This window comes from Emydura macquarii, unplaced genomic scaffold (genome assembly GCF_026122565.2).
Source record: "Emydura macquarii macquarii isolate MOO-44397 ecotype Brisbane River unplaced genomic scaffold, CSIRO-AGI_Emac_v2 contig_691, whole genome shotgun sequence".
NCBI lineage: Eukaryota > Metazoa > Chordata > Testudines > Chelidae > Emydura > Emydura macquarii.
In genome coordinates this window covers 9800120-9815412 of record NW_027130828.1, presented here as the reverse complement: position 1 = coordinate 9815412, position 15293 = coordinate 9800120, and positions in this window count along the sequence as shown.

Below are 15293 nucleotides of genomic sequence, written 5' to 3'. Positions count from 1 at the left end.
TCATTAGATCATACAAACCAGTCAAGCCTAGCCCCACATGGTGGCAGCCTGCTGGGTGCTGCATTCCCACCTGTGCGTCCCTGCTGCCTTTGGGGAAACGTGGAGTCTGGATCCCAAAGATGTAAGTTTCTGCCCACTCCCCCGGACCTGCCTACCAAATGAGAGACCAGACCATTATTCCATAGGATCCAGGTAAGAGAGACCGTGGGGAGCGTAACTTGTGTAGAAACTGCCTGGTGAGAAAGAGAAAGCATTTAGCTAAGGGCTGTTGCAGGTATTTAACATTTGTTGTTGTTGTTGTGTGGTAATGAATATGAAGCATCTCTCCCAGGCAGACATCTCCGGCTGGGGAAGACAGCAAAGAGCCTTCAAAGGCATCAACTGAATGCTCTCCCCAGGCTGAAATTACAGCAGGCAGAGCGCAGCGAGAGAAAAGCTACTAGGATCTAGTTGCATTTCAAGACGATTGAATCTTACGGAGCTTCCCCTGTGAGCAGTTCCTAAGGAAGTCTCTTCTGGGAAAGGCTTGTGATTGTAGTGAGTATGGCAGGGAAGGGGAGATGCTAACGCTGAGTTGGATTCTGTTTCTTTTCCAGGAAAGCAGCACCAATGTTCTTGGAGAGCATCCAGATGGCTGGAGGGTTGGTCTGTCAGTTGTTTGAGCAGTCGTGGGTTAGGTGTGCATTGGGGGCCGGGAGATAAGCGCGGCTTCTGCTCCCATTGCATTCACTGGCAATACTTCTGTTGATTTCTATGGGGGACATTACCGCGCTTTGGAAGAGAGACTCTGATCTAGCGTCTGGTTTTGCTGCTAGATGAGAAAGGAGAACCAGCATTTCCTGTGCCTCCCAAGGGCTTGAAGGGTCTTTGCATACACCCACGGATGCTGATTCACACCCAAAAGTGAGCTGTTGTGTCTCTCATCTCTTTTTTTCCAGGTATCCACACACTTAATACAAGTGCCCTCCACCCTCAGGGAGAGATTGAGACGTGTGTGTGAGCAGCCCCAAGGCTGGGTGTGTGTAGCCAGCTGTGCTGGGTGGACAACGGATGTCTTAACAGGAAGGGAGCAGTGGATTCCTCTGTCCTGGTTTCCATGAGGAAACCCATAATATTTAGGGACACTAAATCCTAAACCCCAGATTTTATCACCCCTTTGCTAATGGGCTGGATTCTTCTATAGCTGCACTCGAGGCGCCCACTGCTAGGGCCTGAATCTCTTCTCACTTACGCCAGTTTCACGCTGCTGTCTCCCGCTGGCTTCAGCAGAGTGAGATTCACAGCGGTGTAAGCAGGAGTAGGAGGCCCTGAGAGTGCAGAGAAGTTTTGCTGACTAACCTCAGGTGATCCAGCCAGCCCAGGCCGCTGTCTAGCATCCTCCCCCTGGATGGTTGAGAAGTGATATGGGGAACAGTGAGGCCCCAGCTGGCCCCACTCAGTCCCTGAGTGGTTGTAACATGATGGCTGGCCCCTTCCATTGCCCAGGTGGGGAAATGATTTTGCCCATGTGACAGGAAGGCAGGTCAGGCCAGGCCTAGGGGTATGCACTGGGTGTGCCAGGCAGGACAAAAGCTTGGGAAGCTGAAGCTGGGCTGAGGAAGCAGTTGCTGGTGGATGCTGTGGGGAGCAAGGCTGGCTCCTGCAGGAAGCAAGGGACTGTTTGGTGCTCCAGGAAGCGGGGCTGGGGACCCCTGACTCAGGAGGAGAGAACAAGCCAAGCTTTGGAATGGGTGGCTCCAGGGCCCAGCCGGGGGAAGCCGGCGTGAAGTATTCCATGGCTCCAGGAAGGAGGGCTGTGGGCTCCCTGGGTTAGGAGGAGGAAGGGTTGGAGCTTGGAGGGCCAATGTGTGTCTGGACAAAGTAGACTGGCTGCCCCTCCAGAAGGGGAAGGGCATGAAATGATATGGACTGGGTGTGGGTTTTGTGGCGCTCTGGAGGAGTTGGAAGGCCAGGAGGTGGTGCTCTGTAGGTGGCAGCTGGTTGACAGTGGTTGGTTTTGGTTTTGCTTAGACCTCCCTGTAATCAGCTTAAGCTAAACTGCAACCAACCTGGTTTAAACTGAAGTAAGAATGGCCACACGGGGATTTGCACCATTTTAACTAAATCACTTCAGAAACCACACCTTTGGTGAAGCTGGTACAGCCCTGTGTGTAGGCCAGCTCTAAATCAGTTTAGAAATCGACGTAATTAAATCACTGGCACTGCCTGGGATGGACGCTCTGATACCTGTTCAGGGGAGAACAAGCTAAATCAGTATCAGGCCACCTACTCTGATCTGAGTGCCCCCGCCAGGGTGTTGCATCAGTGGAGTTCCTTCAGAGCTCAAACTGTGTGTAGCTAATGCCAAAAAGCTGCAGCTCACCCAGCATCTCAGGGAAGCTGATGACTTCGCAGGCAGAACAACGTGACTGCTTCGCCAGGCTGTGACTCCAGCGGGTCCAGCTGTGACAGGGCTGGGGCTCTGCCTTGTGCCTGGCGAGCAAGAGGTTAACTCTGGCTCAGCCTCCCCCCCGCCCCCCCATCCCTGGCACAGCTGCTCAGGTGCACAGGACTCTGCTTGAGCCCCCAGGCTGGGCAGTTCTGGCAGGTCAAATGGCCTCGCTGTCTTGCTGCTCATTCGCCTGGAGGAAAAGCACTTGCTGACTGTTTATCTTCTGCTGAGCCCTTGCCTAGCAGGGCTCCTCTAGCACTGTTTCTCCAAGGGCAGTTTAAACCTGGCCAGGATTCCCTTTCCCTCTCCCTAAGGGCTCCTCTGACCTTCAGCCCAGCCAGTTTCCTTCTCGCCTCCCTTCCCCCTGGGAGCATCTGTGTCTTGTCTGCTTTCCGCACCGCCTTCAGCAGCTTCTCTCCCAGGAGTGGCAGCTTCAGCTGGGGCCTTGTAACCCAGGTGCTAGTTATAAGGGCACCTTTGAAAGCGCCCTCTGTGCTGGGCCGATGCAGAGAGCGCCCCCCAGTGGAATGCCTGCTGCTGACTCTGGGCCATTCGAGTTGCTGCCCCTCCGCTATCTGGATCTCTTAGATAGACAGTGCCGTGCTGAGACAACGAGAACCCAGAGCCCAGGGAGGAAGGTGAACACAGGGCAGCAACTGGACCCGGGGGCGCACATAACATCCATTTGTGGAGGCTAATGCATCTCTTGAAGGATGTGACTTGTGCCTCTCTGCTAAGTTACGGTTAGAAAACAACCAGCGTAGCTGTGTGCAGTCCTAGCCTCAGCCAAAGGAGAGGAGCCTGCCTCTGTCACTATAGCAACAGACCGGGATCGCAGGATACCTGGGTGTTCCCCTGGTCAGCATTGCTCAACTTCTGCACAAGGGCTGAGCGGAGCTCCCTGAGCCCGCGAGCTGCCAGAGGGCACTGGGGCAGTTCTCCTCCAGGAGAGCCACTCCACGGCAGCCCAAGATTGCCATTAGAAATCACTGCAATCTTAGAAAATGGGCGTGCAGGGCTGGGAATGGATGGGTCAGGGATTAGCTCCTGGGGACCGGACGGAAGGAAGGCAGCCAGGGCTTTGAAACAGCTTTCTCTTTGATTGTAGTTTTGGAACGTGTGGGTGGGTGGCGGCTGGGAGACCATGGTGCTCCATCCTACAAGGTACAATCTAAGGGGATTTGTTGTGGCTTTAAGCTTCGGTATAAATAAGGCAGACCTCCTTTTCTGATGTTTGCCATTTGTGCTCGTGATAAGCCAGGGTGGTGGTGGTGGGGTGAGGGGATTGGATGGTGTGGCACTGCAGTCACAGAAATTCAGAGTCTGATTGGCCTCCCATGCTGGTCTAAATCAGGAGTTATTTCACTGAACTCAGTGGTGTTTACACTGGTGTAAGTGAGAGGAGAATCAGCCCCCCTGCATTTATATTTCATACACCACAGGCGCTTACTTCTTGCTAGCGTCTGACTCCTGCTTACCGCTCAGAACTGAGACACAGCCATGGTTGTTTTTAAAAGCAGGGCTTTCCACTCAGAAGCAAAGAGTAAGTTTTGTTGCCTTTCAACAGGTCACAAAAGGGCCTTTGGCCCTGATTCTCCTCTGCCTTACAACCTGTGCCGTTATTCACACCTGTGCAAAGCGGGGGTAAAGTCCACCGTTCGGTAGCATCTGACACCCGCTATGCACAGGTGTCAATATCTCTACAAGTGAAGAGCAGTGGAGAATCAGATCCTTCAACTTCTAAATCATAGGTTCAAATCCAGCCTGGGTGTGAAATGGCCACGAGCGGATCGCTGCACCATGGTTGTGTGGAAACAAGTTTGGTGGCCCCAGTTCAGTGTCCAGAGGGCAGGTGTCCCCATCATGTCAATCACCCCAGCTGGCACTTGGGTGGGGAGTTTCAACAGAGGCAAAGGGCTGAATGAGCCACAAGAGCTGAACTCCTACAGGTCATGGTTGATGCCTATGGGTGTAGGGGCCTGCCTTCCCGCTGCCTGTGCTCTAGGTGTATGGTGGCCTCCAGAACAGTCAGGCTGGCACCTTTCACCGGCACCAAATTCACACGCAAAACGTTTTCAGTATGTGGGGGGAGGAGGGGAGGTGAGGTCTGATCCTTGGTTAGAGACACTTTGCTCTACAAGACAAGGCCAGGAAGCCAGGCTGCTCTGGGCTCTTCCTGTTTCCTGAGCAATTCTTCATCTGTGCTGAGCAGCAGTGGTGTTTCTTTTGATAAGAGCAGGGGAGGAAAGGGTGTGAGTGTGTGTGTTAGTCATGCCCTGAGAAGGCCCAGGCATCCCTGGAAAAGTGAGAACCACCAGCCCACAAGAAGCAGGGCCAGGGCTGTAAAAGCTGGGACTTGCATGAAGCCCTACGTGGCTTGGTATCAGCTTAGGAGCAGCAGAATCCCAGGCAGGATGGGGAGGCCCCACGTAGCGAAGAGATCAGAGAGCATGCAGGCCAGGCCCTGAGCAAGGCATGAAATGCCTGCTGGGACCAAAGGAAGGAGCTCTCTCCATCAGCGGAGGCTTTAATAAAAGGAGGTGCAGTCTGGTATCGTGCATCTCGTTGTGTGGTCCTGTGGGCCCAGCCCAAGTGGAGTAGCCAAGGGCTCTGCAGTAGAAGCTTCCCAGTAGAAGCTTTGTGCATTGGGGGTGTGTGGATCCATTCATGCAACACCAACAATCTAGTGTCTCCCGTGGTGCTACTAGCTAGTCACTTGATCCCATAGTGCAGCTGCTTGACTCCTTTCCAACCTGGGAACCCTCAGCAGAGTAGTTTGGGGTTGGGGATGTAGGAAGCCACACAGACATGAGGCCTCCAGCTGGATGCCCTCGCCTCCTTCCCCTCCCGCCAGAGCCAGGAGGGCTGGGGTAGAATCGCTGCTCACAGGGGAGGAGGCATTCCCCACCCCGGAACAGTTTGGGGTACAGTTTTCCTGTCGATTGGTCTGTGGGAGGGGGTTCTTCTGGGTGAGCTGCTAGAAGGGCCTAGGCCTGTGGCTGGGTAACAGTGGTACAGGAAGTGTCGCCCTGGTGACATTGTCCTAGAGCCAGAGGGAATGAGTCCCGACTGCAGCCAGGCGGTGCCGGCATCTTCCTGGCTTCCATTTCATCGAATCCAAGCAGCATAACAAACACCCCAGAGGAGGCAACTGCTTCCTGCCAGGCTCTGTGCGTGGGCTGCTCCCGCTGATGCTGAGCGTGTCCTAAGGAAGCCGGCGCGTTGTGGAGATTATGATGATTTCATTTTTATTTCTGGTGTGAGTGATCAAATGTCCCCAAGCTCTGGGCTTTTAATGCTGATTAAATTCAGCCACAAAAAGAGGTTTTAATGTATACAAATGAAGAGCACCGGGTAAGTAGCAAATCCGGATGATAACCTCAGGCATATGGGGGAAGCGTGGCTGGGCTGTTTGTTTGTCTCGCCCACCTCCCCATTCTCCCCAAGCTTGTGTTTTATTTGAACAAGCTGTTTTGTTTATTTTTGGCCTCTGATGACTGGAACTGTGGGGAAGAAAGAGGGAGGCAAATCCCTTCTCGTTAGGGCCCTGTGGAATCTCGCCCCTGGTCTGTGCTTTTCTCCCATGATGTTCTCACCCTAGGCAGAAGGGGAGAGGAGGAGGGAATGGGACCCACCTGGGACCAAAGCAGGGCACGAGGTAGTTTGAGGTTGGTGAGGAGAGGGCCAGGCTTGTAGAATGTGTAATAGGGCTAAAGCTGACCTCCGTGGAGGAGGCAAGACCTAGCAGCGGGTGGGGAGTGGAGGGAATGTTTTTTACCTTTCCCGTGTCATTTAGTGTGGGGAGAAGAACTGACTTCTTTGGCTCACAGGCAGTTCTGAAAAATCATGAAAAAAATTGTGCTGGGTTGTAGGAACGGTTTCCTTTCGATTCCGAGCGTTTGCTCGCCTTTTTCATTCTTCCAAGTAAAATTGAAGGACATTTCGAATCAGAAAATCAAAACGTTTCCTTTCAGGACAGTCCCAACAAAATATTTTGATTTATTTGGCGTTTTTTTGTGGTTTTTTTATGTTGTTGCTTTTACCAAAACAATTTGGCAACATCAGCACTAAGTCGTGACATGGGTCGCCAAATCTGCATTTGTCCCCCCCAAAAAAGTTGAGGCTGAAAAATGTCACCCAGCTCTATGTGCACTAGCTGCAGCGGCCTGGAGCAGCGGTGAGGGGCTTTGTGCTCTGAAGAACTGCACACAAGTGAGGGAATCTCTTACTGCAACTAACTGCTTGTAAAGCAGGTGATTGGGCTTTTGTATCTTTACGTTCAACAAAACCACTTCAGACAACTGTGGGCGCATGTCGTGGCGTGTGCGTGGTGTTTGTGCGTGGCACGGACACGTGCAAAGAGTGTACGGTGTGTATGCATAAATTGCATGTCTGTTGGTGTTTGCATGTGTGGGGCATGTATGTGTAAGGGGGCGGGGCTTGTGTGCGTGCAGTTGTGTGTCTGTGTGTGATGTTTGTGTGTACAGTGTGTGTATGCTGTTGTGTCTGCACGCGTGTGTCTCCGAATGGCAGACAGTTCCCCCCAACTCTGATTATACTGTTGAACTGGAGTGTAATTCTGCCTCCCACAGACACACCATAATCCCACAGAGCTGTTCTGCGGATTTGAGGGCTCGGGAGGGTTTATTAACACTGTTATGCAAGACTTCATTTTGGTAGAGCTTAAGGAAAGGCACCTTTCCATGCCCCTTTCCCCAGCTGTGTTCAGCTGGAGCTGGTCTCTCTGCTATCGAAGGACCAGCTGCCAAGGATGCCAGCAGCAGGAGAGCAGCTACACAGCTCTAGTTCCCGGGCGGGATGGCCAGCAATTCCTTAATTGCCTGTCTCCGAGAGGCAACATGTGATCTTGGAAGAGATAAATTACCCTTTCCCCTTGACACACAGGCCATGATAACCTGGTCTTGTTGGTCTGTCAGGGTCACCCAAGAGTGAATGTAATAGATGGAGTTCTTTGTTCTAAGACCTGCCACTTTGGGGGTGTCAGTATGTCTGGGAGTGTCTCTCTGGGGGGCACTGTCCTAGCTTTGGGGGAATCAGAAAGGCAGGAGAGTTAGAGAGAGCCTTGGCTGCCTTCTCTGATATTGTGCTTTCATGCTGACAGACCGGGGAGTTGATTTTCCTTCCATGCTGACCTTAGTTATCCAGGCATCTCCCTTTGACACCATATTTCTCATTAGTGTGTTGGTATGGGGCATTATTTAACTCAACATTTCTTCAGCTTTCATCTGAAGATTTTGGAGCAACCTCTCTCAATGCCCCTTTTAAAGGGGTGGGAAACTGAGACACACCCCTTTCTCCAAAGTTAATCAGTGGCAGAGCTGGGCATGGATCCCAGTGTCCTGAGTCCTATTTCACTGATCCAGCCATCAGAATTCTCTTCCCCTCTGCACCTTTGAGCATGTTAACCTGGCAATGTCTGTGAGAGGATGAAAATACAAAGGGTGACGTCAACATAGTGAGACCCAGAGAGGACTTTAGAACAGACTGATAGTGCACCTAGGAGTGTGCGAACCTGGGTGTTTGGGGAGGGGGTAAGAAGAGTGATTTAGTGCCAGCCACTGGGGGCTCTGCTCTCTTTGATGGGATCCTTAGTGGGCCTTCTACTGGTTGGGTTCCTACCACTGGCTGATTAGAATTTGGAGGGATCTTTGCTGCCTCTGAGTTCATTCCCCAGGATGCAGGAATCAAAGCGGATTAAGAGTCCCTTAGCTGATCACATTTATTTCATCATTTGAGTGAAATCCCTCAGTAAATACCATCTTTCCCCACTCTTATCCCCTTCGCCCTTTGTCAGAATAGAAGGCAAAGAAGAATTGCAGAATTAGGGGAAAGTTAATCGCAAGAGTGGCATTAAAACCACCTCCATGCATTGTTGACCTCTCCTGGCCCCAGCTGCAGGGTAGGGAGGGAGGCTTGGCTGTTGCTGGGAGATGCTAAACAGGCAAAGGATGCCAGCAGATTCTGCCAGCCCCGCACCGTCCTTCTGCAGAGTGGAAAAGACACTCCGGCAACTAACCAGGGATCTCCCAGCAGCCACTACGTGGAGCTACTGGCTGTGCACCATCGCTGCAATGAACCTTTCATGGTGGTGGTTAGACAAATTGGCCCAAACAAATGCCATGGCAATTAGCATCAAAGGCCATGGGTTAGGGTAGCACGTCGGGCCTTTGATAGTGTGACATGCATCATACGTGGGGGGCCTGAATAGGAGGCATTTGCTTCTAGAGTTTTAAGAGTAAAATGCAATTAGAATGTCACTGCCCCTTGATTTACAGTGAGGTCTTGGATCTGCCCTGGGGTCTAGATGGTGTGAACGTGAAGGTGTGGCTAATGCACTGGGTACTTGGGCAGGAACCTCCCCATGGACTTTACAGATGTACAGCACGGGTTTAATTGTGGCCTTCAGATTCTGGGCTATTACTGGGGCTGAAACAGCTGCCAGCATACATTACAGCAGCTCCCTGCCTACGGGCTACAGCCCAGCACTGCAGTCACGTAGGGCCCTCCCACCTCTAGCACACCCCCATGCCAGGGCTTGCCAGTGGGCAGCATTGGGCCGTGCTTCCATTGGGGCATTCTCCCTGCCACTTCCAGGCCCCCCTCTGGCAGTGAAGTGGGGGAGAGACAGAACTTGCTCCAGTACATCCATGGTGCACTGGCTTGCAGGGCGTTCCTGGGGGCAGTGTCAGGTATTGGTTTTCACCTATCCAGCCCCTTATGGTTTAGGCCCTGGCTCCCTTAGAGATGTCCATCCGCGTTTGTGCTGAGGTCTGCGGGGACACCTGCGCTTACAGCCCCCACCCTGGCTTCCTCACTGAAAGGCAGGGCCTCTGCTCTGCAATTCGCTGACAGAGCAGCTCCCCACCCCAGCCGGCAGCCCATGAGGGCACACTGCCATGTCCTGCTAGTGAGAGGCACTTCTCCATGAAGGGAGGGGTGGGGCTGGCAGAGGTCATTTCAGGCATGGGGATTTTTATAGTGGTTTGACTGAAACTGACAGGTTGCTGCTCTGAGATCCGGCTTAGAAAGGTTTGAGAAGCACATCCTACCAATTTCAGATAGATGCCCTGACCCCCAGAAACTCCCCCTCCTCCAGACACTCCCTAGACAGCCCCCCAGACGCACGCACGCATCCGCCCCTCTACGCACACAGACAGCACTTTCCAGCGGGGAGCAGATATGGGCCCCTAAGGAGAAACACACGAGTCCTAGCCGGCACGCTTTGCACAGGCAAGGATCCCGCTGAAATCAGCAGTGAGCAAAGACTGCAGGGTCAGACCCACTGAGATTAATTACAGTAAAGCAGAGGGGAAGAGAAGCTGAGATAATTGCAGATAGATGATGGATATAAATGAAACGTTCCCCTTGAGACACGGGTGCTTTGTCCTTGCACTGCCTCCATGTCCCTGCCCGGCAGAGCGGCAGTTAAAGCATTTTCCTTGAGAGTCTTTGTTTAGGAATTAGCCTCTTGCACATCAGTCTGCAGAGGTCAGTTACACAGAGACATGAGCTGGTTACTGCTGATTCCCTAGCCCTGTTGAGATTTTCACCCTGAAGCTGCCAGGATTGTTGTTTTTCAAAGGGTTTTTGCTGTGTATGCGTGTGGGTTTTTCTGTTTTTGGTGTGTTTTTTTTTTAATCCTGTCGCTAAAGACATACAACGGCAGCATATTAGCACAGGGCTTCACCTCCAGCACACACTAGGGGTTACATAAAACAGATTAATGGGAATAGCAGACACAGAAAGGAATACATGGGGCCATGTGAGCTGGTTGGGAGGCGATGCAGCAAGAGGAACTGGCAGGGTCCAGATAAAAAAATTAAGCAGGTCTGATGGTTTGGATGATCTGAGTTGAGCCAGAGCAGTTCCTCGGGATATTCAGCTACTGCTCTGCCTTCCCTGTTTCAGGATATATTCCTTTCTCTTGTTCCGAAATCTGTGTGAGGTCATGTGTGCTTGGCTGATTTCTCGACGGCCCTGTCCAGAGCTGAATCAGATCCATGATAGATGTGAACAGAGGATTTCGGTCTGCAGGGCCCTCTGCCTAGGAGCATTGAATATTCGAGTCATTATAGACTTCAAAATGGAAAAACAATATGAACTCTTCCATTTGCAACTTCTCTGAGTTGGGTTGATAGGGTGGAGGCAGGAGCAGAAAGGGAGGCACAAGCTAGAGAGTGGGCCGGGAAGCGTTATATTTTGGAGACTGTTGACCCAATCTATCTACCTTCTATTTCCACCCACTCCCCTCAAAGAAATCACTACAATACGTCTAGCATTCAGAGAGCTCAGCAACTCTCACCTGAGGAGGTGTCTGTCCACCCCAGCAGGAAGGCACAACTGGAGCCTGACCAGAAGTGTCTAGCTCTGAAGAGAAATTCAGAGGGGAAGGTTTGTACGGCTCACAAGATTTCCGGTGTTTGTCTGGTTTTTTTCAAAGCCTCCTGCAACAACAACGGCAGCTGCTCAGCTTCCTTTCTAGATAACCCTCTTCCTGTTACCCAGCATGCTTATCCACACAGCCAGACTGGCAAGAGTAACCGGAAAACGGATACCTTATCTCTACTTCTCAAGGAGCTTGTTTAGGGGTTGGAATGTGTTGCAATGGTAAATGACTGTACAAATACAAGTGGTGTATACGGCCACCAGGCAATACACCTTTGTGAGAGAGACAGCTCCTGCTAGATGGACACGAGGCTGCAGGCTTGTGCCTACAAAAAAAAACCTCCTTACATTTAAAATCTGAGTCAGAAAAGCAGCGACTTAAGCTCAGCAGCTGATTGGGGTTTGGGAGTCAGGACTCCTGTGTTCTGCTCCCAGCCCTGCTACTGTCTTGCTGTGTCACTTTGGCCAAAGTCCTGACCCCTCTGGGCCTGGGTTTCCTCCTCTGTGGAAAAGGGCTAGCCCTACACGCCTGCCGTGCAAAGGATGTTGTGCGAATGAGTCAGTTTGTTTGCATGGGGGTTTGCTCTGCGAGTAACACCACAAAATGTCTTGGGTACTTACTTTTTAATCTGGGCTTGGATTTTAGAACAACATAATATGCCTGCACAACAATAAGAATAAATGGGATTTGCAAGCTAATAGAGTAATTGAAATGAATGGATTCGGCAGTGAAGGCGGGCTGAGAGAGCTGAACAAGAACTGATGAGTGACGTGGGAGTCGAGCAGTGCTGCAGCACCTCACTGATTTCCCTCTCGGTAAGTTACAGACATGACTCTAGCAATTGCAGTAGCCCTGTCTTGATGGTGATGAGAGAGAAGGGAACAGAAAATGCCAGCTTGGCAGGGGTGATGTGGATAACAGCTGCTGGAGGGGGATGGGGGGGTCTATTTTGGTCCGGTTCTGGTTGGGGAAAATAGACAGGAGGCACTTGTGAAATGTGGGCTCTTGGTGCCAGCTTTGAGGAGGTGCCTGCTGTAGGCAACAGCAAAGCTGTTCTCGCCTCCCTGATAAATAATCAGCACTTCCACTTGCCTGCAATTTAGGGAACTGAGGCAGGTGCAGAGACAGAGCTGGGTGAGCCTGGATGCCAGGCAGGTCATTACAAATGACCGAGGGAGCGAGAAGCCCTTTTCCCCACTACCTGTCCATGAGGTCACTTTCTAGGGTGGTCATTCAGTAGTGCTGCCCACCTGCAGCTGTCATGACTGCATTGTCTGACTTTACCTGGACTAACTAGTAAGGAGACCTGGACATGTGACTGTGACTGCCACTGCATCCCTAACTGTACTAGTAACTCACCTGGCCTACATTTGCAATATGCCAGCACTGTGACTTCCACCATACTGGCTCCAGAGTCTAAGGCCCAGATCGTCAAAGGCCTTTAGGCTTGTAACTTTCATTGGGAGTTTAAATATCTTTGGGGATCTGGATCGAAGTGACTAGAGCTGCTCTTCTGCCTATACCTGCACCCTCACTGTAGTTACTAGAGTAACAGTACTTTGAAAAGACACTGCTACGACTGGTGACTGGATCTGCAAGATAATCTGTTGCACATCATTTTGGTTTCTTTTCCTTAGCAATACATAGGAATTGCCACACCACCTCAGACCCCGGCTCATCTAGTTCAGCAGTGTGTCTCTGACAGTGGCCAGCACCAGCTGCTTCAGAGGGGGGTGCAAGAAATACTGCAATAAACAGATGTGGGATAATCTCCCACCCATGAAGGTCTCCATCCTATTCCCTAACAGAGTTTGGCTTAAACCCTGAAGCTTGAGGCTTTATATTTTTTCCAGGACTCTTGTCCTGCATTAACAGTTAAAACCCTGGATATTCCTATTATCTGTATGAACATCCAGACCATCTCTCACTCTTGCTAAATTCTTGGCCTCAACGACATCTTGTGGCAATGAGTTCCATGGTCTAATTACATGAGTACTAGATCCCTGATTGCTTTGTTGTGTGTGTCACCACACGGGGATTATGGGCCAGGCGTGACATCTGCGACCACAAACACATAAAGTCAGCAGCACTTATTTCTGCCCTCTACTGTAATCGGATCATTCCTGGGGGGGGAGGCGTTGTATAGGTGCTTTGTGTGATCTGTACGTTGTTGACTACCTCAGCAGAGTCTACTGATTGAATGGGCCATGGAGGCCGAATTCTTCTTCCCCCTGGGAGAGGGAGGAAGCAGGTTGACAGGGCAATGTGTCATACATTGATGCCTGTGGCTGACCATAGATAAAGAGAAGGCTATGGACTGCAGGGCTGTCAATCCTGCTTCTTTTGCTAGCACTAAATTCACTTAAGAGTTGGGAGGGAAAGCAATGCATTACTATGATCAATTCTGCTGGAGGTACGCTCCTGCCTTAGCAGCTTTATTGCTTTATTGGCTATTGTTTTTGGAGGCCTTCCAGCCTGCTGGGAATTGGGATAAACCCTTGTGCTGTTTCCAACACTTGTATTCCTTTAAGCAGTCATCGCTCCCTCGATCAGGACAGAGCAGCCTCTACGCTTGGCTGACGGGGAAGGGCACCATGCAACCCGGCTCTAGCCAGAGCTTTGGTGCAGCATCACAGTTGTCCCCGTCAGTGTTTTCAGAAAAAAAAATCCAACCAATCCATTGGCATCTGCATCTTGTGATCCTGAAACCCAAGAGCCCCCATGACTCAGCAGGTTATTAATAACCCCCTGGCAGTCCTCCCAATGCATGACAGCCAGCCCCAGCTTCTCTTTTCTCTCCTCTGGGACAAGGCAATGCATACACCAGGCAAGATTAGATGTTCCTGCCCACCTCCAGGCCCCTGGGCATTGTAGGGCTGCTGGCTTTCCAGAGCTGCGTGGGCTGGGCCCTAGCAGACGTGGGTGGTGGCACTTGTTATTGGAGGCTTTGTTAGTCAGGGCTCCAGAAAAGATTTGAGGGGCCATCTGCGTCCAGCAGTCCTATTAAAGAGTCACTCTTGAATCCGTAGCACCAGGATCTGTGCCTGTGAGAACGATGTGCAGACCAGCTAGCTGCTGTGGGCTCAAAGGGTTTTGCTCGTGAGGTCAGCGGGAGCAGAACAGGCACCTTGATCTTCCCTCCTCTGTCTGTTCATCCTCTGGCAGAGCCTTCCTCTGTTCGTGTTCCTCACACCCTCCCTTCATACCTGCGACCGGGAGAACAAGACAGGCAAACCTTGGGCCCCGTGCGTATGTGACCCTGCCGTTACACATGTGAACCTGACAGGAGCGGACGTTCTTAACAAGACTAACACAAGAAAGACTGTAAAGGCCAGGCCCCCTCCTTGGGCTGTGGGGAGATGGTGTGACCTGGGGTTGGAATAGTCTGGCTCTAAGCCCCAGGTGAACCCAGGCTACTGAGGTAGCGGCAGTCCCAGGTTAGCATTGTACGGGGAGTTGTCACTAATAGCCTTGCAGATTTCTTGGCCTACAGAAAAAAATATAGCTATAGCCTGGGGAAGCCCATTGCCAGCCTGTGTCTCTGATTTGCACCCACGCTTTGCCCATTGTCAGGTGAGCTGGACTCTAGTGAGTTAGGTCCCATTAGAGGGCACGGAGACCCAGTTACCGATCGTCACATTCACGTGCTGACAGCGCCATGCAGCCTGGCCGTGAGGAGCACGTTGTGATCATGCTCCAGCCCCATGTTCAGGACTTGGACTTTGCAGGGCTGCAGGATGCTTTGGTACCACGGGTCACTCTGGTCCATCTGCAGGGGTGCCTGCCCTGTGCTTTAGTCCTGTCAGTCCCCAGCTCCCTTGGCCCGCTGGATTTAAATAGCAAAGAGGAGGCCTGGCTTGACCCCGGTTATACAACCATCCCCGCAGCTGGAGCTCTGATTTCTTTTCTTCCCCTTTTCTGTTTTGCCCTTCCTTCCTCTATGTTCCTCCTTTCTGCTCGCCCTCTCTTCCGCTTTAAGTATTTTATAACAGGAGGGCAGGAGAGGGGGCCAGTAGCTTACCCTGCGACCACAAACAGGAAAGGGACACCAACCCCCGCGCACCCCTTACGCAATGGAGATAAGGTCTGCGCCTCTCCAGGACCTGATGGTGGGCATTGTTAGTCACCGATGGCTAAGAATAGAGCCCAGATCTCCCCCTTCACAAACACAATGTCCTTTCCAGCCCAGCGAGTTGCTCCACTCTGCAATGCCGTGGCTGTTTGCTGCGCTCTGCTTTCTGAGCAGGGGACTTCTTGGCCTCAGCAGATGTTCCCAGAAGCCATTGCTGATGGGGATTGCTCAGACCCTCGGGGAGCCTCACGCCCCCTTCTGTTTCCTCATCCTCCCCTATTTGGCCCTTTCTTCGTTTCTTGAATGTTGGGACTGATTCTCGATGTCTCCCTCCTTCCCCCACCCACTTCCCTATGGTTGGGACGGGTGCAGGGAAAGAGGGC